The sequence below is a fragment of the Podarcis bocagei genome (assembly GCF_964188305.1).
Source record: "Podarcis bocagei genome assembly, chromosome: 7".
In the NCBI taxonomy this organism is placed as follows: domain Eukaryota; kingdom Metazoa; phylum Chordata; class Lepidosauria; order Squamata; family Lacertidae; genus Podarcis; species Podarcis bocagei.
This window is the reverse complement of record NC_138132.1, coordinates 73,032,615-73,052,319: the sequence shown is the minus strand read 5'-3', so window position 1 is coordinate 73,052,319 and position 19,705 is coordinate 73,032,615. Positions and strand designations below refer to the sequence as shown.

Below are 19,705 nucleotides of genomic sequence, written 5' to 3'. Positions count from 1 at the left end.
TTTTTGTTTTGTTTTGTTGACTGAAGCAGGAGAAGAACAGAAATGTAAATTGCTCTGGCTGCACAGATTTAAACTAGCCTGTCAAGGTCAAGGGACGCGGGTGGCGCTGTGGGTTAAACCACAGAGCTTAGGACTTGCCGATCAGAAGGTCGTCGGTTCGAATCCCCGCAACGGGGTGAGCTCCTGCCAACCTAGCAGTTCAAAAGCACGTCAAAGTGCAAGTAGATAAATAGGTACTGCTCCGGCGGGAAGGTAAACGGCGTTTCCGTGCACTGCTCTGGTTTGCCAGAAGCAGCTTAGTCATGCTGGCCACATGACCCGGAAGCTGTACGTCGGCTCCCTCAGCCAATAAAGCGAGATGAGCACTGCAACCCCAAAGTCAGTCACGACTGGACCTAATGGTCAGGGGTCCCTTTACCTTTACCTTTATCAAGGTCAAAGTTGACAAACCCCAAAAGACAGCACGGAATGGCAGGCATATATGCAAATACTTGACATGGCAGCAGGAGATTTGGGAGAAGGATCAAGAAAATGGGTTGACTCCAACAAGGTTCTACTCACAGGAGTCCTATTTAAATTAACAGAACTCTGTTAGTCATGTCCATTAACTTCAATGGGTCTCCTCTAGGTAGGATTGGCACTGGATACAACTCAACAAGATTAAATACTGTCCACATTGTATGATGATAAAGTGTATTCAAGTCATGTGTTGTCATCCGTCCCCCTATTTAATATTAAATAAAAATTAAGGTCAGGCTTAGCTAACAGCCATCTTGCACAAGAGGGTATTGAGTTTCTCTCTCTGCCCCCACCTCACAGCACAAGTTATGAACTGCTGGTTTAGGATGCTGGAGTGGATTACACTGGTAACACAATCACCCTCGCACAGGCGAGAAAGCTTTCATTTTTCAAAAAAGAGGGATGCACAGAGAGTGACCAAATGCACAGCTAACCCAGTGCTTTTTAATAGCTAGTGTTGAAGGGGGAATTTTAGTGATAACCACCTCCTCCAGTCCACCACTGCGTGACAAGATGCAGGAGCCAAGTTAGGATTTAGTAGTGCAATCCCCTCTGTCTGTACATCATTTAGAAGCATTTAGAAGTCCTGCTGAGTTCAAAGAGACTTACTCTTAGTGTAAGATTGAAGTCTTTAGATTTGGGATTTTGATTCCTGTTAACAAGGAGAAAACTTTAGGATGCTTTTATTAACCACAGTTAAATGCTACAAGGCTTTCCAAAGGGAGGAACATCTCTCCCCTCAAAGCTTTAAGGGTTGTATGTATCCAACTAAGTCCTACTCAGAGAAGGCCCAGTGAGACTAATAGACCTGTTAGTTATGTCTGTTAGGACTAGCACTGGATGTCACCCTAAGCAGTTTGCAAAACAGAAACCCTAAAATCACAAGGCTAGAATACAAATTGAGATTCTTGCATTGCAGGATGTTGGACTAGATGGCCATTGTGGTCCCTTCCAACATTTCTATGATTCTATAAATCAAATGAAAACACATACTGGGTTGTAGCCAATTCTAGTCTTACTCAAGGTAGACCCACCGAAGTTGATAGACATGACTAACTTGGGTCCATTAATATGAATGGGTCTACTCTGAGTAGGGCTTACTTGGATGCAACCCACTGCCAGTAAAAAAAATAATAATCCAGTAGCAAACTGCTAAAGCAAAATACTGAACTGTCCAGTCTAAAAATTAACAGTCCTAAAATGCCTGAACAAACTGTACCCAGGCAGGCATTGCCAGCCCAATTGTTCCAGAGGACAGGCTCTCAAAAAGCAATTTAAAAGTTCTAGTCAATATTTTTTGGTTATATTAAATAAGTGCTGCTCTGGGAAGATCATGAAATGACCATTCGTCTTTTGACAGCAGTTCACACTGTAGGAGGATATGTCAGGCATGGAAAAAGCCGTACTTTCCCAAAGTCTGGCTGCTTAACTCTGGCGTGCTCTGGCCCATGGGATCACGAAGAGTCGGCCACGACTAAACGACTAAACAACACAGAGGCCAAACAAGCAGGGAAGGGAAGGGAGCCGATGGGATGATAACATCATAAAACAAGTAGAGTTTGAAGTTATTGGAATTCAAGAATGCAGTGGATATATATTATTGTGGGAGAGATAAACATTGTGAATTTGGAGGTTTATTTTGTAGTGGGAACACCTTCTGATCTGATTGATTTGTTGAGCTTAATCAGTGCATCAAACAGAAGGATTTCGTTTAATTATATATCTGCAATGATATCGTTTATGACATATTACTTGAAATTAACAATAGGTTGTATCTGGTGCTAGTTATATTTAGAGCAGAACTCCTGAAGTTAACAGACATGTCTAATTTGGGTCCACTGATTTCAGTGGGCCCACTCTGAACAGAACTCAATTAGATTCAGGCCTAAGTATCAATTATTAGTATCTCATTTATAGAATCGTAGAGTTGGAAGGGACCCTGAGGGTCATCTAGTCCAACCCCCTGCAATGCAGGAAGCTTTTGCCCAAAGTGGGGCACAAACCCATGACCCTGAGCTTAACAGTCTAGCCCAACAATTATGTACGTATTCAAAATAAATTCATGGCAAAATAAAATGTTATTGTAAACCTAAAGCATGGGTTGGGGTCAAGAACTTCATGCCCGGGGCCAAATGCAGCCCCACAGCCTCTCCCTCTGCTCCTTGATATTCTCCCTAGGCCATAGCCCTCACTGACCTGGCTTCACACACTCCTTGACTATATTTGCCGGGCTGGGACTCAGATAATGCTTCTTGATTGCCTAGATGGAAGGCAGAAATGTGTGAGCATGTGCAGAGAGAAGCCGATGGTGCAAAAGGAGCATTTAATCTGTAGCCCTGCCCACATTTTCCCATGGCCCCACCCACCGCTGGCATATGGCCCACAGAACGTTTCTCAAAAAGCTAGGTAGGCGGGAAAGATTTTCCCTCCCCACCCGCACCTAAAGCTGTGCATAGCCTAGTACTTTCATCACTTTCGCCTCCCCTCTGAATCAGCTCTGGAACTTCACTCATCTCCTGAGACCCTTCCTGCGGGTGTAAATTCAGTTGGTGGGGGCAGCGGGGACTTATTCATTGTGGAATGCTCTCCCCACTGAGATCCACTTGGTGTCTTCACTGACCTCTTTTCGCTTTCAGGTAGAAGCAGCAGTTTTCAATGGACTGCAGTGATGGTGTTGGCTGTCTGTTATGCTGCTGAAGCATTTAGGACCTCTTTGCAGATTTTCATAAACTGCATGCATTTTTACTATAGTATATGTGTGTGTGTTTTTAGCCTATTATAGTGATAAGTGAGGGACGTGGGTGGCACTGTGGGTTAAACCACAGAGCCTAGGACTTGCCGATAAGAAGGTCGGCGGTTCGAATCCCCGCGATGGGGTGAGCTCCCGTTGCTCGGTCCCTGCTCCTGCCAACCTAGCAGTTGAAAGCACGTCAAAGTGCAAGTAGATAAATAGGTACCACTCTGGCGGGAAGGTAAACGGCATTTCCGTGCGCTGCTCTGGTTCGCCAGAAGCGGCTTAGTCATGCTGCCCACATGACCCGGAAGCTGTACACTGGCTACCTCAGCCAATAAAGCGAGATGAGCGCCGCAACCCCAAAGTCGGTCACAACTGGACCTAAGGGTCAGGGGTCCCTTTACCTTTAGTGATAAGTGAGGATGGGGACACTTTTCATACCAAGATCACCTCTGTACCAGGGTTGGGCGAATCTGTCAATATCTCTCAGTTTCTCATTCTTCCCATCTCATTTTCCACATTTCTGCATCTGTGATTTTTTAATTTAAAAAAATCATGAAAACTCCTTACCCATTTTAGTGTAATCTTGTCCTAATAACCACATTTTTATTTTTTTTATATATAATTTTTTTATTGGTTTTACAAGATTTTTATAAACAATACAAACAAATAAAAAGACAAACAAACATGTATAATTTCATAACCTTTTTTTCATATCCCTCACACTCCGGACTCCCCCAAACCTCCCCTTTCTACATCCCAATTTCCAAAATCGTTTCAGCAAATCCTAAATAATTTTATCAAATATATTTCTTCTTATTCTTTTCTTTAACTTAATCTTTTGTCGCTGTAATCTCCTTTTCTTTCTCAAAACCTCGACATTTTTAACATTCATCAATTTTATAATAGTTCTTAAGATAAATTTTAAATTTCTTCCAATCTTCTTCCTCCGTCTCTTTCCCCTGATCACGGATTCTGCCAGTCATCTCGGCCAATGTCATATAGTCCATCACCTTCATCTGCCACTCTTCCAGGGTGGGTAGATCTTGTGTCTTCCAATACTTTGCGATGAGTATTCTTGCTGCTGTCGTAGCATACATAAAAAAGTTCTGTCTTTCTTCAACACCAATTGGCCGACAATGCCCAGGAGAAAGGCCTCTGGTTTCTTAGGGAAGGTACATTTAAGTACCTTTTTCATTTCATTATATATCATCTCCCAGAAAGCCTTAATCTTTGGGCACGTCCACCAAAGGTGATAGAAAGTACCTTCAGTTTCTTTACATTTCCAACACTTATTATCAGGCAAATGATAGATTTTTGCTAGCTTGACTGGGGTCATGTACCACCTATAGATCATTTTCATAATATTTTCCTTTAGGGCATTACATGCCGTAAATTTTATCCCGGTGTTCCACAACCATTCCCAGTCAGCAAACATAATGTTATGACCAATGTCCTGTGCCCACTTAATCATAGCTGATTTAACTATTTCATCTTGTGTATTCCATTTCAGCAGCAAATTATACATTCTTGACAAATTCTTAGTATTGGGTTCTAACAGTTCAGTTTCTAATTTTGATTTCTCCACTTGGAAGCCAATTTTCCTGTCTTGTTTATAAACCTCCATTATTTGATAATAATGGAGCCAATCTCGTACTTTGGTTTTCAATTTCTCATGGCTCTGTAACTTCAACTTATCTCCCTCTTGTTCCAAAATTTCCCAATACTTTGGCCATTCGGCTTCCATATTGAGTTTTTTCAACGCTTTAGCCTCCAAAGGTGACAACCATCTAGGGGTTTTGTTTTCCAACAGATCTTTGTATCTTATCCAAACATTATATAGTGCTTTTCTAACAATATGGTTTTTGAAGGCCCTATGCACCTTAACTTTGTCATACCATAGATATGCATGCCAACCAAATGCATTGTTAAAACCTTCTAAATCCAAGATATCTGTATTCTCGAGGAGCATCCACTCTTTCAACCAGCAAAACGCTGCTGATTCATAGTACAGTTTTAAGTCCGGCAGGGCAAATCCCCCTCTTTCCTTTGCATCCGTTAATATTTTAAATTTTATTCTGGGCTTTTTGCCCTGCCAGACAAATTTCGAAATGTCCTTCTGCCACCTCTTGAAACAGTCCATCTTGTCAAGAATTTGCAATGTTTGAAACAAAAATAACATTCTAGGCAATACATTCATCTTAATAACTGCAATTCGGCCTAACATTGACAGTTTCAAATTTGACCATATTTCTAGATCTTTTTTAACTTCTGACCAACATTTCTCATAGTTATCTTTATACAAATTCAAATTCTTAGATGTCAAATGAACCCCTAGGTATTAATAACCACATTTTTCTATGCAGTTATGATTTACTCATTTTTACAAGCAATACCCCATCAATGCATTGTACATTACTGTCATTAAATTTTTGCTTTAACGTTGTATGTATTTTTGGAAATATTGTTTGTGCATGCTGCAAAATTCAGAGAAGTGTGAATTTCAACAAGCGCATTTCAGTTCATGTATTGGTTTTAGAAATGTGAATTAGTTTCTAACTGGAATGCAAATGAAAGCAAATTTGTCGTCCCCCCCCATCCCTCTGGGGTTCTAGTAAACCACCTATACTCTGCTCTTGTGTGAATTAAAACAATAGTGACTTTCTCCTGGGAGATCAGGATGATAAGTAAAATATAGACCCATTCCCACATATTAGTTTCAGACGTCTCTCATTAAAATGCAAACAAAATTGAATTTCTCCTCCACTCCTAATCTGTGCTATTATGCATTCCTGAAGACCCACTTTTGTTAGACGCCAAGAGAGTGTTTGTGTTGTTTTGCTTCAAGACAGTCTCGAACAAAACACACTTTGTCCCACTATGTGTTACCAACAGCAGTTGCAAAAATGTGCGAAGCAGCAAACAGCGCAGTGCATGGTGTGCTTTTTCAGTGCTCCCCTCGTGTCTGCATTTGGCAACATGTGCACTTGAGATGCTTTGCATCCAACCGTCCACCCACTCACCTTCCTTAAGCTTCTGGAGACCCAGGGGGAGGGAGCTGAACCTCGAAGAACGACGACGCTAGCAAATTGCAGAAATGAAATTTTTGGAAGAATCTCCCAGGTGGGGGAAAAAAATCAAGGACAGTGGTCTGTTGGGGACAGATGTGGGAAAGGAGGGACACTCAGAGTAAAGTCTGCTCTTTTACCAGCAGTCTTATCTGCAGCCATGAGAAATCTAGGAAGTCGTCTTATGCTAGGGTAGGCGATTGGTCCATCTAGCCCAGTATTCCTTTATTTATTGAATTTATAATCCGCTATTCATCCTGAAGGAGCCCAGAGCAACAAACCAATCCACAATCTAAAAACAAAAAAACATTATAAGGCAGTTAAAGCATTCTGTAAACAATTAGAGTGAATGAACCTTCTAAGAGTGCTTACAGTTTAAAACATTACTCCATCCAGTGATCTCGGGGTTGCCAGGAACAGTATCCTTCAACCACAAATGCCTGGGTAAAAAGGAATGTTTTCACATTCCTCCTGAATGTTAATAATGATGGAGACAGGTGCACCTCATTAGGGAGGGCATTCCACAAACAGGGAGCCACCACTGAAAAGACCTTGCTACGGGTAACTGCCATGGGCAGCACCTGGCTGCAGCACCACCAGCAAGGCCTCAGCTGCCAATCATTACGTCCAAGGCGGTTGGTACCGTCTACTCTTGACTAGCAGTTTTTCTCAAGAGATCAGGCAGAGATCTCTGTCACCCCCTGCTCCCTGTTTTATTTGTTTAACTGGAGATGGTTTGCACCAGGGGTCTTCTTTGTACAAATCATGTTCTTTATCGTGGGACAGAGCCCATGTTCAGTTCTCAGAGCAAATGTCAATGTGTGTGTGGGGGGGGACGGGACGTTTTAGCAGTAAACTGGGTTTTCACAGGAAAGGTGTTGCCCCCCCCAAAAAAAACATGCTCAGACCTGTGCCTACAAATCATGGACCTGTGCGGGTGAGCCCTTATAGGCAAATCTACCTACTGAAACAATACACAAACCAAAATAGCCATCCTTCGAAACTCACTCTTCTCCTAATTTTGCAATGCCGCTTTGCAGTCTTGTAATGTGCAGAAAAATGTGTGTACTAGGGTAAAGAGTGCAAAAAAAAAAAAATGCATATACCAATGAAAGTACATTATACTAGGGGAAACTGCTTTGCAAAAATGTGCAGTTAGGCAAAATTGCAGACAAACGTGCACATTTCATTCTGAAATGCTGATGTATGAGAATATATATGTTTTTATCCCAAACTGACGTGGAAATGTGGAAGACGTGAAGACAGGGGAAAAATTGAGAAATTGGAACTGACAGATTTCCTAGGTGGATTGAACTTTTGTGGGCTAGAGTCAATGTCCTCAAGTGCAAACTCGTCTCAGGCATCTGGAAAATGCTGGTGTGCCGTAAGAAATTTGTTAGTCCTTCAGGTGGTAGGACAGGCCAGTTTTTTGTTTTGGCAAGCTTATTCATGCCAAATCTTCTTCCAAGCGGGAATTGCTTTTCCCCTTTTAATAGTACAGGAACACCATAACATTATGGTTTACATCGCAAAAAGAAAGAAAGAAGATAAATCCAATTAAAACTTTAAGCTTATGCTTTCCTTTTTAATGCTGTCTTAAAAGCCAGCTACCCAGCTGAGCTATGTAGAAAACACAGCTTCAGTGTCCTATACAAATGCAGTCAAACTGCATTTACAGAATCCTTCACAGAAACCACATTTTCTGCAGTTCGTCAGATGTAAGTACTGTAGCCTGTAGAATCTGGGGAAAGATCTTTCAAACCTGGGCATTGTCCAGCTGAAAGCTAATAAACAAAAGGTGGCTTTGGAAAGCCACCTGCAGGGCAGAGCTTCTGCTTATTCAACTGTTCTGTTGTTTCTGTATTTTTATAACTTTCATCTCAAAGCCACCAGAGAAATATTTATACTTGAAGGGCAGCATATAAATTCTTAAAATAACTGAATAATGAACAAATGCATTCTTTCTTAAAAATAATTTTTATTAAATTTTCAGTTTTACATCTTAAAATAAACATTAACATACTGTTAGATATCCAGTGACTTCCCTCCTCTTTCCTTGGTTCGTTTTAGTTATCTTTCATTCCTGCATATTTTGTTATAACCATTTTAGTCAGTTCTCCACTTTTATATCACTCGAACATTAATTACACCGATGATTTTATCTTAAGCTGCCAAGCCTTTTCAGCTGTGTAAAGTTACAGTGGTACCTCGGGTTACATACGCGTCAGGTTACATACGCTTCAGGTTACAGACTCCGCTAACCCAAAAATAGTACCTCAGGTTAAGAACTTTGCTTCAGGATGAGAACAGAAATCATGCGCCAGCGGCAGCAGGAGGCCCCATTAGCTAAAGTGGTGCTTCAGGTTAAAAGCAGTTTCAGGTTAAGAACAGACCTCCAGAATGAATTAAGTACTTAACCCGAGGTACCACTGTATTTTTCATATACTCAGTAAATATTTTCCACTCTTCTTTGAATATATGTTCTTATTGCTCTCTTATTCTGTATGTTAAACCTGCAAGTTCTGCATATTCTACCATCTTAAGTTGCCAGTCCTCTTTGCCTGGGACCTCCCTCACTTTCCATTTTGAGGCTAACAAAACTCAGGTCGCCATTGTTGCATACATAAATAAATTTTGTTGACACTTAGGATTTCAGTCTGGATTATTCCCAACAAAAAGGACTCTGGTCCTATTGGGAAAGTTATTTTAAACATTTTTTTTCAACTCATTTCCCAATATTCTTTTACCTTTTTACATGTCCACCACATATGAAAAAAATGTTCCCTTCATTTCTTTATATTTCCAACACATATCTGATTCTGCTTTATACATCTTAGCCAACTCTGGGTCAAATACCATCTGTAAATCATTTTTATATCATTCTCTTTCAGTGAGTAACATGCAGTAAATTTCAAATCATTCTTCCAATGTTTCCCCCAGAGGTTTAAATCTATGTTGTGTCCTGTATCCATTGCCCAGTGACTAACTTGTCTTTTGTTTCCCATTCTAATAAGAGGTTATACATCTTGGACAATAACTTATTCTTATTCTGTAATAATTGTCTTTCAAATTGTGAGCTTTGGTCCAGGAACCCATTTTTTAAATCTAACTTAAACATATCATGTAACTGATGATATTGTAACCAGTCGGAAACTTGGCTACTTACATCTTGCATTGGTTTCAGTCTGGGTTCCCTCCCTGTAAGGTCCAACAGTTCCCTATAGGTTGCCCATTGTCTGTCCATATTAACTCTTCTAATTGTAAATGCTTAAATGGGAGATAGTCATAAAGGTGTTTTTCTTTGCAGCAAGTATTTATATTTCTCCCAAACTCTATACAAATTTGTTGTTGTTGTTTAGTCGTGTCCGACTCCTCGTGACCCCATGGACCAGAGCATGCGAGGCACTCCTGTCTTCCACTGCCTCCCACAGTTTCGTCAAACTCATGCTGGTCGCTTCGAGAACACTGTCCAACCATCTCGTCCTCTGTCGTCCCCTTCTCCTTGTGCCCTCCATCTTTCCCAACATCAGGGTCTTTTCCAGGGAGTCTCCTCTTCTCATGAGGTGGCCAAAGTATTGGAGCCTCAGCTTCAGGATCTGTCCTTCCAGTGAGCACTCAGGGCTGATTTCCTTCAGAATGGATAGTTTTTTTCTTCTTGCAGTCCATGGGACTCTCAAGAGTCTCCTCCAGCACCATAATTCAAAAGCATCAATACTTCCTAATAATGTGGTCTGTAAAACTCTTATAAACTTTAGCTTTCCCATACCAAAGGCATGCCAGCCAAATTTTATATGTTGGCCTTCCAAATGTCTGCGTTTTCCAATACGATCCGTTCCTTTAGTCAACACAAGCAAGCTTCCCTGTAATACAATTGAAAGTCTGACAGGGCAAAGCCTCTTTCTTTTATGTCTATCAGAATGAAACTAACAAGCACCCCAGTACTGGCCATCCCACTTGTGACTCTCTTGATTGCACTTAAATCTTGGTGCATGGGGTGGACCGAGGTGGTGGTGGTGATGCACCTTGTGTATGGTGCACATGCTTATAAATACACATGCACTGTATCCTGCAAATCCTCCTATTTCCAATGCTCCAGCTTAGAGAGTTAATTTCTGAGTAGTCGCTATGATAAATTACAGTATTTTCCCTAGTGTGTCTTTAAGCTAAAGAACCGACACCCTTTTTGCTTTTAACTCGACACAGGACAGGCTATTTTAGGGGAAATTAATGCAGTGTTACCCACAGGGAATAAATGTGTAAGCGTTTGTGTGTGTGTATGACAATGAGGGCACTGCAAGACTCCAAGCACACAAGGAATAAGACAGCCATGTGGGTCATTGGGGGAGGGAATGGAAAATGGAACAGAGGGTTCTTTTATTTTTGTGTGACAAATTCACTTATCCTTTGTTTAGGTGGTGTGATACTGAGCATTCAGCCCTCTAAACCCCTCCAGCAAACCATGGTATTTCATTCTTTAATTAAAAATAGAAACATAATCTCTTATATTTTGTTTGTAGGAAGAATCTGTATTTTTTAAAAGAAGAATTGAAACATGTCTATTTGCAGATAATTTGTCATGTACTTCGTGCCATCTTTTAACCTAAGAGAAGAAAAGCTTTTAAAATGTAGACGCTATATAGATCTAAAGAGTGCACGATGTGGTGTTGCTTAAAGCTAGCAGGGAAAAGGAAATCTGGTGGTTTTTTTGTTCTTGTTTGGTTTTTGTGGTTTTTTTTGCATGTTTGCAAGGTTGCTGTGAATTAAGCCTAATGCTTTTTCAATTACATTTCAAAATATAGAACATATTTACAGTGAGCATCACTTAGACTCAGGAATGGCAGATGGAAAGGGTACGTGAATTGCTCTGGATTATCCCAGAGGCCAATGCAAGAGAGAATTCATGCAGTGACCCCAGAATGACTGAGAGGCTGTCCTAAAGAGGTGTGCTTTTAATGGTGGTGGAAATAGCACCAGGCCCTGCTTTGAGATGCTGACTTGTAGCAAACTGGTCCCAGGTAAGGAGAAGCAGGACGTTCTTCAGGATTTCCAAAGAGGCAGCAGTGTTAGTCTTCCACAGGAAAAGCAAGGGCCCAGTTCAGGCCATCCCATCTCACCTTAATGAACTGATATGTCCTCTTCCTTAGGTGCTTTACCTTTGCATTGCCTCTTCCCTCTTCCTTCTTAGCACACTCTGGTAAGCCAGGAAGCCTTCAATGAACCATTGTTTTCAGGCATATGCAGCGTCGGGGTGCAAAGGTCTTCCCAGCGCCCCCACCCCCAGTTTGCCCAGTCCCAAGTGTGCAGGAGGGCGGAGCCGGCCAGCCGCCTCAGTGTATTGCTTGCTCAGTTGCCCCCGAACTCGCGGGGCTGGCTCATTTGCCCCCGAAGTCTGCTGTGGCACTCCGGCCGATGGGCAGGCTCTTCCCTGGACTTAACTCTCGAGCCCCGGACTCTTGGCCTGGCGCCCCTGAGAGCCTGGCACCCAGGTGCCCCGCACCTCTAGTGCCTATGTGTAAGATGGCCCTGATTTTCCCCCCAGTTATATTCAAACAGGGAAACAATGGTTAGTTACACAGTATGGATGTCCTTTTAAAATGTGGCTCTTTTTTGGGGGGGGGAGAGTTTGTGTGTGTATAATACACACACACACACACACACACACACACAGTGGTACCTCGGGTTACAGACGCTTCAGGTTACAGATGCTTCAGGTTACAGACTCCGCTAACTCAGAAATAGTACCTCAGGTTAAGAACTTTGCTTCAGGATGAGAACAGAAATCGTGCAGCAGCAGCAGGAGGCCCCAGTAGCTAAAGTGGTAGCTCAGGTTAAGAACAATTTCAGCTTAAGAACGGCCCTCCTGTATGAATTAAGTTCTTAACCCGAGGTACCACCGTACAGTCATACCTTGTGTTGCGCCTGCTTCGTGTTGCGTCTTTTCGTTATGTCCTGCGGCAACCTGGAAGTACCAGAATGGGTTACTTCTGGGTTTTGCCGCTCGTGCCTGTGCAGAGGTGCTAAATTGCACTTTGCACATGCGCAAAGTGCCAAAACGTACCACAAGCCTGTGCAGACGTGCTTTGAGTTGCTGGCATTTCACGTTATGGGTGGGCCTCCAGAACGGATCCCGTCCATAACACGAGGTACCACGGTATTGTGGTTTTTATGTTGATCTTTTCTGTGAACCACCCTGAGACCTCTGGGTATAGGGTGGTATATAAATCCAACAAATATTATAACAACAACAACAACAACATGGATCTGTTTTAAATTTGGTAACCATCATTTCAGGATTTTGACATAATGGGAAATGATGATTAACCAAAACTTATGGAGTTAATTATGATGTCCCCAGAAAGGGATAGACACAAACACACTGACATCCAAACCAGGAGAAATACTCTTTCACCGTAATTATTATACATACCGAAACTGGCAGCTCCTTCCATCCCTAGGTAGGGGGAGATGTTCTCTGTATTTTGCAGTGAGTGGGCATTTGCTGAACACAGCCTCACCCTGCTAAGATCCTCTGCTGAGCTACAAAAACATCTCAAATAAAGGCATGTGACATTTATAGGAACTTGTAGTTGGGTGTGTCAAACTCTCTTAACGCCTCCTAAGAAATGCTAATTTTGTAGTCAATCCTTATCAGCCATTCCTCATCACCCAACGTATTTATCAGCCCCCATTAAATGGTGCAGAGAAATAGAAGGAGCATTTTGGCTTACTGGGATCTTGTTTCACTAACTGACATAGTTCCCTGCCCGCCCCTACCAACAGAATAAATTATGTAGAGCAGAATAAATTTTGCAAGACAAAATTATGCAAATGAGCTTAATTTATAGCGATCTTAGGTTTTCTTATAGTACTGTATTGTTTTTGAGTTGCCTTGGCATAGATCTGTTTATTTGTGCTGTTATATTTCTTACTCACGGAGTATGTGCGTTCTTGCTGCAAGGGCATCACATTGATACAGAATTCTTTCAGAAACCTAAACTAATGAGGATGTGGGTGCTAAAAACCTAGGCAGTGGCCTGAGGGAACACGGAGTGATGCTTTTTTGAAACCTACACACCTCAAGGAGCTAGTCTATCACATCTGTAAGCCACCCATGAGGCAAAGTGAGGCTACTGCCTCAGGCAACAGGATGCAGAGGCGCAGCAGATCCAGCCTCCAAGGAATGAATCTCCCCGCAGTGGATACAACAAATATGGAGGCCGGATCTGCTGCCTCCTTGGCATCCCCCACACAATGCCACCTTCACAGCGGCCCCTTGGCAAATAGGAGGCCTTGCTGGTCTCCTCCCATCCTTGTTCCTGATGTAGAGCTTCACTCACTCCTTTCCTGGTTCGGAGATGTGCCATTTTGTAGTTTGCCTCAGGTGCCAAAATGTCTTGGGCCGGCCCTGCTGTATGGCAGCGGAAGTTCCAGGAAAGCATGGTCAGTTGAGAATTGTATCCATTCCTGATTAAAAAGTGGCATTGGGATTATTTGTGCTGATGAGTCATAATACAGTGGTACCTCGGGTTAAGTACTTAATTTGTTCCGGAGGTCCATACTTAACCTGAAACTGTTCTTAACCTGAAGCGCCGCTGGGGCACAATTTCTATTCTCATCCTGAAGCAAAGTTATTAACCTGAAGCACTATTTCTGGGTTAGCAGAGTCTGTAACCTGAAGCGTATGTAATCTGAAGTGTATGTAACCCGAGGTACCACTGTACATTAAAAAAAACACCAAACACATGGAAACAGGTGGATGGGAAAACTTAAAAACAAAATTGGGGGATTTACATTTAAAATCTCTCTTGGTAAGGAAGTTAACCAGCTTTAGTTGATTCAGCAACTTTGTTCAATGCTTCGAGAGGAAAGGTGTGGTATAAGAAAAGGTTATTCATTTGTTTATTTTCTTTAAAATGAGAGTTTGACAGCAGCACTTAATAAATGGGGGACAAAATGTTGCTCAATCTCCAGCCTGCACCACTAGAGAAACATTGGTCTCTATGTTGACAGCAAATCCTTGAAGTACCGTAATTTGATGAAATGTCCCTCCCTGGTCCTGCAGTTCCCAGGGAACCATTACTTTTTGTTAGTTAGATTGGTGGTTGTTCCGTCAGATGGTTAGGAGATGGTTTCCTGAAAGGTGGGAATCTCTCCCTGTTTTTAAATGAGATGCTCTACAGCAGTGTTTCCCAACCGGTGTTCCGCGGCACACTAGTGTGCCGCCGGACGTTGCCTGGTGTGCCGTGGGAGGGAGGCGGGCGAGTCGGGCTAATCCTCCGACGAGCTCCACCTCCAGACCCATTGCTCAAATCCTTTAACCCAGGAAGGCAGGAGGGCGGGGAGGGGGGGGGAGAGAAAGAGAAAAAAGAAAGGGTGGAAAAAAAGAAGGGGAAGAGAAAATATTTTTTTTAAAAAAAGGAAAGAGGAAAAAAAGCGAGGGATGGAGGAAGGGGAAGGGGGAAGAAGATGGGGGTCTTTGTGTATAAACAGAAGGGGAGGACAATGAAGAGGGGCGGGGCTTGGCAGGCAGCAGATAACTGGGGAGGGGGGCGCGGCTGGCGGCGGCTCAAGGCAGGAAGGGAGGAGCTGCCTTGCGGAGAGTCTTGGGCTGCAGAGATTTCCCGTTCAGGAGCGCGGGAGGCCACGCCGTGGATGGGAATCTCCTCCTCCTCTTCCTCCTCCTCCTCCAGGAGAGAGGGTGGTCCACCCCACCGAGTCGGGCCTGCTCAAGCGTGGGAGCCTATAGTTAGAGCTCAGCTCCTTTTCTTGCCTTCCCCGCCCCCCCCGGAGCACATTTTCCTCGCCCCCCCAACCCCCGCATGTAGAATAGAAGCCCTCCAGCCTCCACGGTGCACAAACTCTCCCCTCTGCAACGAAACGCTTTGTTGCATATCTTTGGTGAGGTTTTTAGGCAGTCTTGGTGCACCTTAAATCAGCGCTAATTGCGCCTGGACGCAGTATTTACTTCCGAGTAGGCCCCCTTCTCCCCCCCCCCCCGGTAGCACCTGACGTTGCTATTCGTATCATCAGGTTTGTTTGTTGATAATTTAATTGTTTTAAAAGCATCATGCTAAAGAGCTCTCTCCCACCCCCAGACCCTTGGGCAAAACAGAAACACACACATACACAAACACAGAGATTGAGCCCTGCAGGTTTTATGAAATGAATGGATTCTGAATGCCTGTTTCAGTGGCTTGTCCGCCTTAGGCTGCTGGGCCAGACACCTGTTACACGGTGCAGTCCGTAAGCTGTGAGCGCTGCTACCTGCCGCCGAGACCACGTAACGACAGTCTTGAAAGACCTACATTGGCTCCCAGTACCTTTCCGAGCACAATTCAAAGTGTTGGTGCTGACCTTTAAAGCCCTAAGCGGTTTCGGTCCAGTATACCTGAAGTAGCGTCTCCGCCACCATCGTTCAGCCCAGACACTGAGATCCAGTGCCAAGGGCCTTCTGGCAATTCCCTCACTGTGAAAAGTGAGGTTACAGGGAACCAGGCAGAGGGCCTTCTCGGTAGTGGCGCCCGCCCTGTGGAATGCCCTCCCATCAGACATCAAAGAGATAAACCAGTGTTTCCCAACCGGTGCGAGACGTTGCCTGGTGTGCCGTGGGAGGGAGGCGGGCGAGTCGGGCGGCGAGAGGCGGGGCGGCGGCGGCGGGGAGAGGCCGCCCAGCGCGGGGCTCTCGCCGTCTGCCTGCCTGGCTGCCTGCGTGGCGCTGACGTCACGGGGCTGTAACGTGCCCCACATAGGCACACGCGGGGCGGCGAGCGAGCTCCCTCCCACATCCCATCGCCGCTTGCTTCGGCCGGCCTACTGGGCTGTCGCAGGCGGAAGGCCTGCGCATGCGCGAGGTTTTCGCGCCTTCGGGATTCCCTTCACGCCTTCCTCCTCCCGGGTCCTTGAGAGCGCAGGAAGCGGCAGCGCGAGACCGGCGTTGAGCCTGGTAGGCATTGCGCTTGCCAAGGCAGTCATTTGGGAAATGAAAACTTGCAAAGCAAGCAACCAGTTCAATCTGAAGTACGTGTATGCTTAATATCCTGTATCTGAAACCTGTTCTGCCCCCTCCCCCACACTTGGTGCCATTTTCATCTACACATGCAGCAGAGTAAGTTGACCCAGAATAGTACCAATTCAGATGGCAGATGGGAGAATGACAGTGCTGAATGCTTTCCCATGTAGAACAGTCCCTGCAAATAAAAACCTAGCATATTTGGAAGAGGGATGCTAGCCTAACCATTACCTTCTATGCTGTTACTATTTTTTTATTTTTTTTTACATAAGTAAAAAGTGACCTTTCCCCATCTGGCATGGTGGTGTGCCTCGGGATTTTTTTCATGAAACAAGTGTGCCTTTGCCCAAAAAAGGTTGGGAAACACTGCTCTACAGAGCTTGGGGAAAGATGCTCTCTCTTGTGAAAAGGAAGAGACGGGGTGGTGTGGTGGTGAGTGAAGAAACCATAGTTTGTGATGGAGAGGGATGCATGGGCATAGTCAAGGGGTAGCAGATGGGGGCAGCTTCCCCCCTGCCCCGGATCCACAAATATTATTGAAAAGCATTGAAAGTACTCAATGATCTGAGGTTTTTCCCCTGCCACAGCAGAAGCCTGCCCCCTGCAATATCCTATTTACGGTGTACATTTACCCGTGATTTCCCAAGAAAAGCTCAACAGATGCCAGCCTGGCCAGGGCGGCTCTCCTTTTATATCTTCTGGGCTTGATGAGGCATGTGACCCTCACCTGTCCTGAGCTTACGCCAGCTGAGGAATCACACACCTCCCAGAGCTAGCAAGCCCTACCTGGGCTGTGGGTCCTTGCTTTCCTTCCCACAAAACTGACAGCTGTAAGTTCTGGAATCCAGAGGTCAGAGATGGTGGCGGCCTGGCCAGGACAGCAGCTCAACAACCTTGGCTGCTCCCCCCCTCCAACAAAAAACCTGGCTACGTCCATGGAGGGATCTACAGGGGTTCCCCGGGTTACATACGCTTCAGGTTACATACACTTCAGGTTACAGACTCCACTAACCCAGAAATAGTGCTTCAGGTTAAGAACTTTACCTCAGGATGAGAACAGAAATCGTGCTCCGGCAGCACGGCAGCAGTGGGAGGCCCCATTAGCTAAAGTGGTGCTTCAGGTTAAGAACAGTTTCATGTTAAGTACGGACCTCCGGAACGAATTAAGTAGTTAACCTGAGGTACCACTGTACATTGTTTTGAGTTTTTAGGAGATCTCTCTTCCCTTCTGAGAGCTACAGTTCTCGGCGTGGTTTAACAATCCACCCGTCATCCCAGAGATGACTGGGAATGGTAGCACTGTGAGGGGAATAGAGGTCTCCTAACATCTCTCAGCACCTTTAACAAACTATAGTTCCCATGCTTCTTTGTAGGAAGCCATGACTGTGTAAAGGAGTATTTTCTGGTTTAAATGCCTAGTGCAGGTGGAGCCTCTGCCAGTCAGTGTAAACAACACTGAGCGAGATGGACCAATGGTCTGACTTGCTGTAAAGCAGCTTCCCATGTTTCTAATTTCTCTTGTGCTGTCTCTCTCTATAAAAACCCACATTTTAACGAATGACACAGAGGTTAGTAACCAACAGGGCATGACTTGCTGAACCTTTGAATACAGGGGAAACATGTCAGAAAGAAATGCAAGGGTTGGATCTTTCTCTTCTTTCCCCTCTTTCCTCCCCCACCCCACCCCACATCCAGTGATGCCATTGCTAATGACAGCTCCTCACACAGTGGCTTTTATTAAACTCTGATGCGGTGACTGAATGCAGGGATGAATCACTCATCTTGGGATACATTTTCAATTCAGACATGCAATATGCACTTGCCAAAGGGAGTGGGAATGCAGAAGCAGACGGCTTTGTTTGGCTTTTTTTTTCTTGCCATTGTTCTTTTTTTAAGAAAACAAAAGCATTGTTTCATATACTGTGGTACCTCTGGTTAAGAACTTAATTCGTTCCGGAGGTCTGTTCTTAACCTGAAACTGTTCTTAACCTGAGGTACCACTTTAGCTAATGGGGCCTCTCGCTGCCACTGCGCCGCCACCATGCAATTTCTGTTCTCATCCCGAGGTAAAGTTCTTAACCTGAGGTACTACTTCCGGGTTAGCAGAGTTTGTAACCTGAAGCGTTTGTAACCCGAGGTACCACTGTAGTGCAGTGGTGGGGAGACCCAAGCCCATGGGCCCTCCATGCAGCCTTCCAGACCCCTACAAGTCTGTAAACACCAGTTCCTGGGAATTGCAAAGGGGGAGAATTGCTGTTGTTCTCGGATCCTGCCTCTGGGCTTCCCACAGGCATCTGGTTGGCTTCTGTGAGAGCAGGATGTTGGTCTGTATGGACCATTGTTGGCCTGATGTAGCAGGACACTTATTGCATTCTGTAAAGCTCTTCCATCTTTGACAACTCCACTAACAGCAGCCGATGGTGTCTGTGTTACTCAGAACATACATCCACAGAACGGTATCCCAAACCCCCCTGGCGCTGTCTGCGCATACATGGGAAACCAGAGCACAATCGGCACAAAAGCTGAACAACACTTTCCGCCCTGTTTGTTTTGCAGAGCAATTCAAAGCATGGCCTTGTGGCGTTAAATGCAAAAGACCAACTTCGGAAGTAGGGCTTTTGCTTCCTTTTTTGGGCCAGTGACACATGGAAGAAGAAGCAAGGGGAGTGGGGGGGGGAACCCCTAGGAAAGTTACGTAAGTCCCAAGACAGGAAATGCTTATGGTATATTCGACTACAGCCTTTCATCAATATTTAACAAGATTTCTCTCCTTCTACCCGCATTATTTCTTTTCAAGCGCTCTGCTTATTTCGGAGCCTGGTGGGAGCTGTTGCGCCAGATCTGAGGGCAGCTCTCATCTAATGTTTTGAGTTATGTAGCTCATGTAGCTCTGGAGCTTAACTCATTACCGGTTTTGAGGTCCAACAGCAAGTTATCTCTCCCACATCCATAAGGGCCTTTGTAAACGGAACTGCTGTCAGAAGGAGCTGTTCTGGGGACGTTAAGGACAGCGCTGCAGGATCAGACCCAAGGCATCCTGTTTCCCCACAATGGCCAATCACATGCTTCTGACTGGGTACAGAATACTGCAGCCAGGCTACTGCCTGGGGTCAGTTAAATGTAGGGAGCATATTATTCCCCTGTCAAAACAATTTCACTGGTGACTGGTCTGTTTCCAGGCACAATTCAATGTGTTGATCATGAACTATAAAGCCCTATGTGGCTTGGACCTGGGTTACTGGGAAGATTGTATCTCCCTTTATGAACTTGCCCGGGTGCTAAGATCCTCGGGTGAGCACCTTCTCCAGGCCCCATCAACACCAGAGGCACAGTTGTTGGCGACCTGCAAGAGAGCCTTTTCTGTGGCTGATCCCA

At 44.6% G+C, this 19,705-nt stretch overlaps 1 protein-coding gene and 1 long non-coding RNA gene across 3 annotated transcripts in view; both read left to right on the top strand.

Annotated features, from left to right (window-relative positions):
• The window catches only part of LOC308591208, a 186,575-nt gene that overhangs the window by 148,022 nt on the left and 18,848 nt on the right, over nt 1-19,705 (top strand). The gene's annotated exons all lie outside the window — the stretch shown is intronic.
• GABRD (gamma-aminobutyric acid type A receptor subunit delta) overlaps nt 1-19,705 on the top strand; it is a 43,338-nt gene that overhangs the window by 4,785 nt on the left and 18,848 nt on the right. Inside the window, exon 2 of one of the 2 annotated variants that reach the window (XM_081201597.1) lies at nt 10,734-10,783. The exons of the other annotated variant lie outside the window; for it this stretch is intronic. The gene's annotated coding sequence lies outside the window, so the exon portion shown is untranslated. The remainder of the gene's footprint in view (nt 1-10,733; nt 10,784-19,705) is intronic. 2 annotated transcript variants of the gene reach the window in all.